The sequence below is a fragment of the Trichomycterus rosablanca genome, chromosome 4 (assembly GCF_030014385.1).
Source record: "Trichomycterus rosablanca isolate fTriRos1 chromosome 4, fTriRos1.hap1, whole genome shotgun sequence".
Lineage (NCBI taxonomy): Eukaryota > Metazoa > Chordata > Actinopteri > Siluriformes > Trichomycteridae > Trichomycterus > Trichomycterus rosablanca.
In genome coordinates this window covers 11,558,467-11,567,284 of record NC_085991.1, presented here as the reverse complement: position 1 = coordinate 11,567,284, position 8,818 = coordinate 11,558,467, and the positions used below count along the sequence as shown (strand labels likewise).

At 45.5% G+C, this 8,818-nt stretch overlaps 1 non-coding gene across 1 annotated transcript; it reads right to left on the bottom strand.

Moving 5' to 3' along the window:
- Positions 1 to 226: 226 nt before the first annotated feature.
- trnap-ugg (transfer RNA proline (anticodon UGG)) lies at positions 227 to 298 on the bottom strand. Its single transcript has one exon. It is a non-coding gene; the product is annotated as a tRNA-Pro (tRNA).
- Positions 299 to 8,818: the final 8,520 nt, after the last annotated feature.

Genomic DNA, 8,818 nt, shown 5'->3' with positions numbered 1-8,818 from the left:
CCCGTCCTGTTACAAACTGATGTTCTTGGGATCATATGGCAACCCGTCTTCTTCCAAACATAATTAGCTATATTTTTATCATCATTTTAATTGATCTAAATGTCTGTCTCAATGCAAATGCAAATTTGTCTCTATGTGCTTTTTAGGTACTTGCTTTAGGTACTTACATTTTAACAGGACACTTGATAAGTTTTTGTATAGTTCAACGAAGCATTTGTCAAAAAGAGGACTAGTCTGGGATTTGAACCCAGGATCTCTCGCACCCAAAGCGAGAATCATACCCCTAGACCAACGAGCCAGCGGTAACAAGAGTCGTTGTGTTACTTTGATGTGCGTGACTGACCTGAAGTGGCCTGCGTGGGAACCAGAAGAGCCAGAACCAGTATCAGTACATAGACTGGTTATAACCTCTTTTTAAAGAGTTAAAACATGAAAAATATTTAAAGGCTCCAAATAGTAAAAAACGGGGGCGCTGCTGAGCTCGCGATGGTGTAGGACGTGCCTGATTAGTACTCCCGCCGAGCCTCCAATTTAATTAAAATAAATAAGTGCTTACTTTAGGAAATACTGCGCATTTTATGTTGAAAGCATCTCTGAAGCTGGGAGATAACTTATATGTAAGCCAATGGCGACAAATCTACGCAAATATAAATACGCCGGACCAACCAACGCTAGGCCCAGCACAACTTCAAGTCCCTCTGATGTTTCGGCCCAACGGACTCGGACACCACTGAACAGTTCCGAAATGGACTTCACAACACTAAAAGCGGAGATTATTTCATCGCTAAAAGCAGATTTATCAGCCGTGATAAAAGCAGAAATAAAAAACGCGTTTGCTGAGGAATTTAATTTCCTAAAAATAGAACTGCAAGCGGTAAGATTGGAATTAGCAAATAGCACAACGGTAATACACGCCGAAATGGACAAAGTTAAGAACACCGTCAAAGAAATGGAAGGCGGATTATCAACCTGGTCTGATGAAACGACTGCTTTACAAACAACTGTGACTGCTCTGAGAGCCGAGGTGGTCGAGTTTAAGGAGAAATGCGAGAATATGGAGGGGAGAATGAGGAGATGTAACATTAGAATATACGGAGTGGCTGAACGGATCAAGTTCTACTGAATCTGTTTCAAAACTTTTGAGAGAAGTGCTGCATCTGGATAAGGACGTGTTAGTGGACCGTTCACACAGGAGCGCGGCTATGAGAAGATCTGATGGTAAACCGCGCGCCATTGTAGCGAAGCTACATTACTACCAAGACTGTGTTGAAGTACTGAGTCGCGCGCGTTCTCATGCCCCACTCCGTATTAATGGCGAGTTAATTGCCATTTACCCGGACTACACTCCAAGTGTTCTCAAGGCTCGGGCTGCCTTCACAGAGGTTAGAAAGCTGCTTCAAAATCGCCAGGGCGTCCGGTATGGTATACTCTTTCCAGCCCGTTTTCGCATCACATACAACGGAGATGTAAAGGAATTCACTGATGCAGCTAAAGCGATGGATTATGTAAAGAGCAAGATTCTCCCAGCGACAGAGGATGGACCGTGAGACTAAATGCTATGTTTATATGCTAACCCATTTCAGCATTGATTCATTCAGTTGGGGTGACAAGTAATCTGTGTGTAGTTATGGTGTTAATATAATTTAGCTTGCCCCATTAGGTCTGTAGACCTGCTTTATGGTGATTGCCTTTGCCCTGGCATGAGTATATACAGTGTATCACAAAAGTGAGTACACCCCTCACATTTCTGCAGATATTTAAGTATATCTTTTCATGGGACAACACTGACAAAATGACACTTTGACACAATGAAAAGTAGTCTGTGTGCAGCTTATATAACAGTGTAAATTTATTCCTCCCTCAAAATAACTCAATATACAGCCATTAATGTCTAAACCACCGGCAACAAAAGTGAGTACACCCCTAAGAGACTACACCCCTAAATGTCCAAATTGAGCACTGCTTGTCATTTTCCCTCCAAAATGTCATGTGATTTGTTAGTGTTACTAGGTCTCAAGTGTGCATAGGGAGCAGGTGTGTTCAAATTAGTAGTACAGCTCTCACACTCTCTCATACTGGTCACTGAAAGTTCCAACATGGCACCTCATGGCAAAGAACTCTCTGAGGATCTTAAAAGACGAATTGTTGCGCTACATGAAGATGGCCAAGGCTACAAGAAGATTGCCAACACCCTGAAACTGAGCTGCAGCACAGTGGCCAAGATCATCCAGCGTTTTAAAAGAGCAGGGTCCACTCAGAACAGACCTCGCGTTGGTCGTCCAAAGAAGCTGAGTGCACGTGCTCAGCGTCACAGCCAACTGCTGTCTTTGAAAGATAGGCGCAGGAGTGCTGTCAGCATTGCTGCAGAGATTGAAAAGGTGGGGGGTCAGCCTGTCAGTGCTCAGACCATACGCCGCACACTACATCAAATCGGTCTGCATGGCTGTCACCCCAGAAGGAAGCCTCTTCTGAAGTCTCTACACAAGAAAGCCCGCAAACAGTTTGCTGAAGACATGTCAACAAAGGACATGGATTACTGGAACCATGTCCTATGGTCTGATGAGACCAAGATTAATTTGTTTGGTTCAGATGGTCTCAAGCATGTGTGGCAGCAATCAGGTGAGGAGTACAAAGATAAGTGTGTCATGCCTACAGTCAAGCATGGTGGTGGGAATGCCATGGTCTGGGGCTGCATGAGTGCAGCAGGTGTTGGGGAGTTACATTTCATTGAGGGACACATGAACTCCAATATGTACTGGGAAATACTGAAGCAGAGCATGATCCCCTTCCTTCCGGAAACTGGGTCGCAGGGCAGTGTTCCAGCATGATAATGACCCCAAACACACCTCTAAGACGACCACTGCTTTATTGAAGAGGCTGAGGGTAAAGGTGATGGACTGGCCAAGCATGTCTCCAGACCTAAACCCAATAGAACATCTTTGGGGCATCCTCAAGCGGAAGGTGGAGGAGCGCAAAGTCTCGAATATCCGCCAGCTCCGTGATGTCGTCATGGAGGAGTGGAAAAGCATTCCAGTGGCAACCTGTGAAGCTCTGGTACACTCCATGCCCAGGAGAGTTAAGGCAGTTCTGGGAAATAATGGTGGCCACACAAAATATTGACACTTCAGGAACTTTCACTAAGGGGTGTACTCACTTTTGTTGCCGGTGGTTTAGACATTAATGGCTGTATATTGAGTTATTTTGAGGGAGGAATAAATTTACACTGTTATATAAGCTGCACACAGACTACTTTTCATTGTGTCAAAGTGTCATTTTGTCAGTGTTGTCCCATGAAAAGATATACTTAAATATCTGCAGAAATGTGAGGGGTGTACTCACTTTTGTGATACACTGTATATACCCAGGTGTGTGTGTGTGTGTGTGTTTGTGTGTGTGTGTGTGTGTGTGTGTGTGTGTGTGTGTGTGTGTGGATGTCTGTGTGTGCGCTTGTGCCTTGTGTGTGTATGTGGGCTTGTGTGCATGATGTTAAGTGTACAAGTTGTTATGTGAGTAGGTGTGTATGTCGGTGAGAGTGAACCCATACGTTCTTTAGAAGTTGCCTGGGCGGAGGTGCCACTGTTTTCCATGACCAACTTTATTATTTAAATGCGCAGTTAAATTATAAGATATATATTTGTTGTGATAATAAGTAGCTTCAAAAGATTAATAACCTTTTTAATATGAAAGGGGCACCACCGGAATTTAGTTTATTTTAACTTAGGTTTTGGCAAATTCCAGAAAAACCAAATTAAGGACCAATCAGCTCTATTCTGTAGGATGGAATTCTTTAAGTCTATTCTCGCTTCTGGTAATCAAAATTAACACACTCAACTTAAATGATTATCATATTTATTGAAGATTAAACATAGGCAAACAGTACTTGATAAAAAGGAATATATGGTTAAACAGTAACAAGAGTAAAATTATGGAAAATACTAAATCAAATATTAAGAACTTATGAATGGAACCTTTTTGGTGAAAAGAGGGAGACGTGTCTAATTAGGATGTCTGTTATTAATAAGTTTAGGTTAGAAAAATAATAGCCGACAGAACCAAGCCCTTCACGAAAGCGAGAATGTATTGTCTACCTTTGTAGTCTTCAAAGTCCAGCGATGGTTCTTTACGTTGGAGCTCTTTTGACCAGTTTTCAACAGATGGGATCGGTGACTCCTCTGTTCTGGTCGGCTCAACAACGCGGTGCGTGTAGTCTGGATGTTCACTCCCTTAGAACAGCTCTGCAAGGAGACTCATGCCAAGGATTGCGTGGAGAGGTTGGGTTCTGCCTTCGCGTCCGAATCTGGGCAAGGAGCGTTGAAAAGAGGGCTTGTGGCTGATGTCTGTCTGGTGGATGCGGCCAGCGCTTCTCCTAGACGGTAGTGGCTCTAGAGCCAAGCCAGCTGGGGGTCACGGTTACCAGACTGGGGATTCAGTCGGGTCAGCTGTCCTCTGGTGATCTTCTCAGGTCCGATGGCTTTAGCTCTTCCTTGTTGAAGTCCAGAGTGTCGAGTTGGAGCCTTTTTCTTGGGTCGAAGACGTGTTCCTTTTTTTTCTGAGAGAGAGTTCCATCAGCTTTACCGCCTCTTTTCAAGGGACAGTGAGGGGAGGAGTTTTGCTTAGGGAAAACCAATAAGATGACCAGGACCTCCTACCGAGGGTGTGGCGTAATTTTAGCTTCCTACATTCCACCAAAAAGGAGTAACTTATAAGTAACCACTGGATGGCACTATAGCTCTTCCAAATTACCACTTTTATCTAGCATTAAACATTCCAATATTTCTTACGATTTAAACGTTAATACTAGATACGGACTGGTATAGGCACTCTTATAAGTATATCTATATATACTGGGATATGTTAACTTTTAGCAACAGGAATCAACAACATCAAGTGTTTTTGATAACTTTAGCACACATTAATAGGATTATACAGGTATTACTATAAACACACAACCTGATAAATGATTACTAAAACAACTTCATACATTCACATGCAAACATTCTGTGGAGACAACAGAGCATGATATACTTCCTAAGATTTTAAGCTTATATTGGGTCAGACTAATATTTGAACAGTTTTACCCTGAGCCGGTTATAACATAAAAGAGGGCACACATTAACAAACATGACACAATTGCAGTAGAACTTTGAGGTGTGTAATTGTGGCAAATTATAACATATAAGCAGACAGCATATTACCAAAACCTAGCACATTTAAACTCTGGAATGTGTAACTGTGAGTGGGTCCCTCTGTGGGGGTAGAGGTGTGATCTTTTCCCAGCAGATCTGGGGGACTCTGAAAGCCCCGGTGCCTTACTGTCTAGAGAAGTGTGTCCCTGTAGCAGTGACTGAGTCGTTAGAGAGTCATTAAGAGATAGACTCCCACACATCAGAAATCCTCCGGGTAATAAACATTGAGCCAAATGGGTTTTTATGGTAAGGGTCTGCCTTTTGTTTAGACAAAAGAGGTCTGGAAAGTCAGTCCGAAATCAGGTTCTCCCCAGGGAGCCTTTCAGTGTGTTAGTTCAAAGGGTCTTAAACCCAGAAAGGTGGTGTCAACCGAAGTTCAGGCAGTAACTTGTAAAGATTACCATCTTGTTGATACATCCAGCTTGACGTGAGAAAAATTCTTAGTTTTTAATGTTCTGAAAGAAGGAATGCAAATATCCATGACACTACATTCCCCCACTCGGTTTGAGGTTCTTCCAACTGAAGAGGATCAGACCGCAAGCAAGTGGAATGGCTGTGAAAGTCAGGTGGTTAGTAGACACATATTCTCATACTTCAGTGAGGGCATGGTTCTGACAGGTTACGGTTTGAGTTATTATAATGAGATACATGTAGATGACCTACTCCTGTAGCCCTATGAGGACCGGGGCCTCATTGACTTCCTCCTCAGCAGGGGAGTTAGCGGGATGGTCTCGTCCGCGATTCTTTTGTCTCACGAATTTGACCATACGTTCGGAGCAGTTACTCAATTCTGTCTGCAGCCTCTGGGTACGTTTAAAGTAGATGTAGGTGATGGCGCCAGTAAGTACATATCCCAGACTCACCATGGTCACCAGGACTGTGTCAGAGGTTGACCAGGAGTGGAGGAGGGATTGACCGGGGGTTCGGGTCTCTGTGGCTATTTCCTTAAGGACATTGTCAATAGGCGTTACCTCTAGGGCCTGCATTCCCTCGGTCTGGATGCGCGTGATCGTGGTCTCTTCCAACTCAAGGGTATGTTTGGCGAAGAAATCGGGTATTTCCAGCTCGCTAGCATACTGATCGCTTTGGAGGTGGTATAAGGCCAAGTCCTGAATATGTAGGATTGCATTCAGGGGTACGCTGACCCAGAAGGTTTGACTGGGCAATGCCATGCGATCAGCGGTGTCGTGCTGGTCATACGTTAGGAGTGCCTCCCTGACTGGGGTACTGACCAACCAGCGACTCCCAATTAGCTCAGCTTGAGTGGACTGTACCTGATGTCGAGGCGTCGCAGTGGTCGCACAGCGGGCATCGTTCACCATGGGCTTAAGTCCACAAATGCCATTGGTATTATCGCGAATAAAAGGCTTGCTGGGACAGAGATAATGGATTTCTTTGGTAAGGGTGCACATGCGCAGATTTGGGACCAAATACAATCCGGGGTTATTGTCGTGATAGGCCACAATTGGTGGGGTCTGGACCTTTATATGGGTCTCACCCTGCCAAAACCCTACATTAACCACATCTTTTAGACGGTAAATGTTTTCCACCGAGACTATAGGTAAGTTGATAATAAACGCCAGTTCACGATCTTGGGGGTGGACGTATAGGGGTACAGCACTACCCAATGTGTAGGCTAGGTGTGCCTGTAGGTCAGTAACGAGTTCCCGAGTGGCTGCAGAGAGAATGTCCTGTACCAAGGAAAGGGGTACTAAATATGCAGGAATCCTACCTAGGGCTAAGCTATCTATTGAGGAAGAGACTTCTCGCAACATATCAGACATTAACATATTGACAAGTTGAGTCTGCACGTGGTCAATCCGAAGTACCGAGAGTAGCGAGTTCACCGTCTGCATAGTCTTGTTCAGGGCTGCGCCATGGGTGTTTAGCACTACAACCGTGCCCCGTACAGTTTGCCCAATGGTTTGGAGTTGTGCCTTTTGTTGGAGCAACTGGAGTCCAATATCAGGAATCTCTGCCTGTAATTCTCCCACGTGTCGTTTAACGGTGGCGAGAGTAACTGCATTCACAGCCGAGGTCCCAAGGCCTAGGATCGATCCGATGGCTGCGGCTGCGGTTAGCAATCCCCCAATAAATCTTTTTGATCGCGCATTTTGTCCACTCAGTTCAGACTGAGTGACGGTAAATTTTTCCAGCTGTTGTAACATGTGGGAAATGTCTGCCTCCGCGTGTTGCAGGGCTTCCCTGGTCCACCTGACACCGGCCCAGCTTAGTTCGGGAGACGTGGTAGGTATATGTTTCTTACATACGTCATTGGGATCTAACCGGACAAACACCTTTTGGGTGTGTAGGCGACAGTTAGTGACTAGGAGTCCAGGTCGTTCCCTCAATACGATGCCTGAATTCGGTCCTGGTTCAATGATCTCAAGCAGGGCGACCTCAGTTAGCAACCCAAGGGTGAGAAGAAAGATCAACGAGGCCATCCTATCGGAAGAAGGGAATACAATTAGTAAATTGGTCAAGTGGGAGAACAATAACCTCTCAAGGAGGGTGGGTTGATCCACCCCCACTAGTTAGTACAGTTCTTGAAGACAACTAAACCTAAGTAAGGAGTGTGGTCACAAACGTATAGAGACAGCACGCCAGCCACAACGAATAAGACTAACAATCAAAAAGTTATCTGGTTACGAACTCTGGGCACCCTGAAGTGCTAGTCTGTTGATTTGTTGGTTAAACCCTAACTGGGACACCGGCGTCCCCGACTAGTCCCATGGGGGTTTTATGTGGCTTGATCTGATTGCGGTGCACCCATTTGAAAACAGGTTCTTGCTGGCCTCGGCTAATCCGGATCCGGTACACAACTGGTGACAACTTATCGGTGATCACATGAGGGCCGGCCCAACGGGGAAGGAGTTTGCGGGTAAGTTTCCTAGCTCCCTGTCTAGATTCCCCGGTCGGTTGGGTGAAGATGTAATACCACACCTTGTCCCCCACTTGAAGTTCATCATAGGAAACCTTTTGGTCATAGTAGGCTTTGCGTCCTTCAGCACTTTTCTCTAGGTGTTGTTGCGTGAAAGCGAAGGTAGCTCGCAGGTGTTTGTGTAGATCGGTCATGTATTGGTGAGTGGTGTAGGCTGTGGCTACACTAGCCTCGCCAGGCTGATAGAGCAGGTGTAAGGGAAGGGTCATTTGCCTACCCGTCATCAGTTCAAAAGGGGAAAAACCTGTAGCATTGTGCGGGGTTGCCCTGATGGCCATTAGTACCAGGGGCAGCTTAATGTCCCAGTCTCGGTGATGGGATGACACATACTTTTTCAGTATGTCTATAACTGTCCGATTGGCGCGCTCTACCTGGCCTGAGGACTGTGGATGGTGGCTGACATGCAGGTCAGCTTTTACGCCCAACATTTGCCAGAGCTGCTTCATGACATCGGCCGTGAAGTGTGTTCCTCGGTCGGAGTCAACACGACTGGGTAGGCCGAATCGAGAAAAAATGTGGTTCATCAGCAGGTAGGCTGTGGTTTGGGCTGTGTCATTTGGGGCTGGTAAGCATTCTATCCATTTTGTAAACGCGCAGGTTACAGTGAGAAAGTACTTGTTACCTCTGGTTGACTTAGTGAGGGGGCCCACCCAATCTAGTTGCAGATCAGACCAAGGGAGAGCCACTCCCC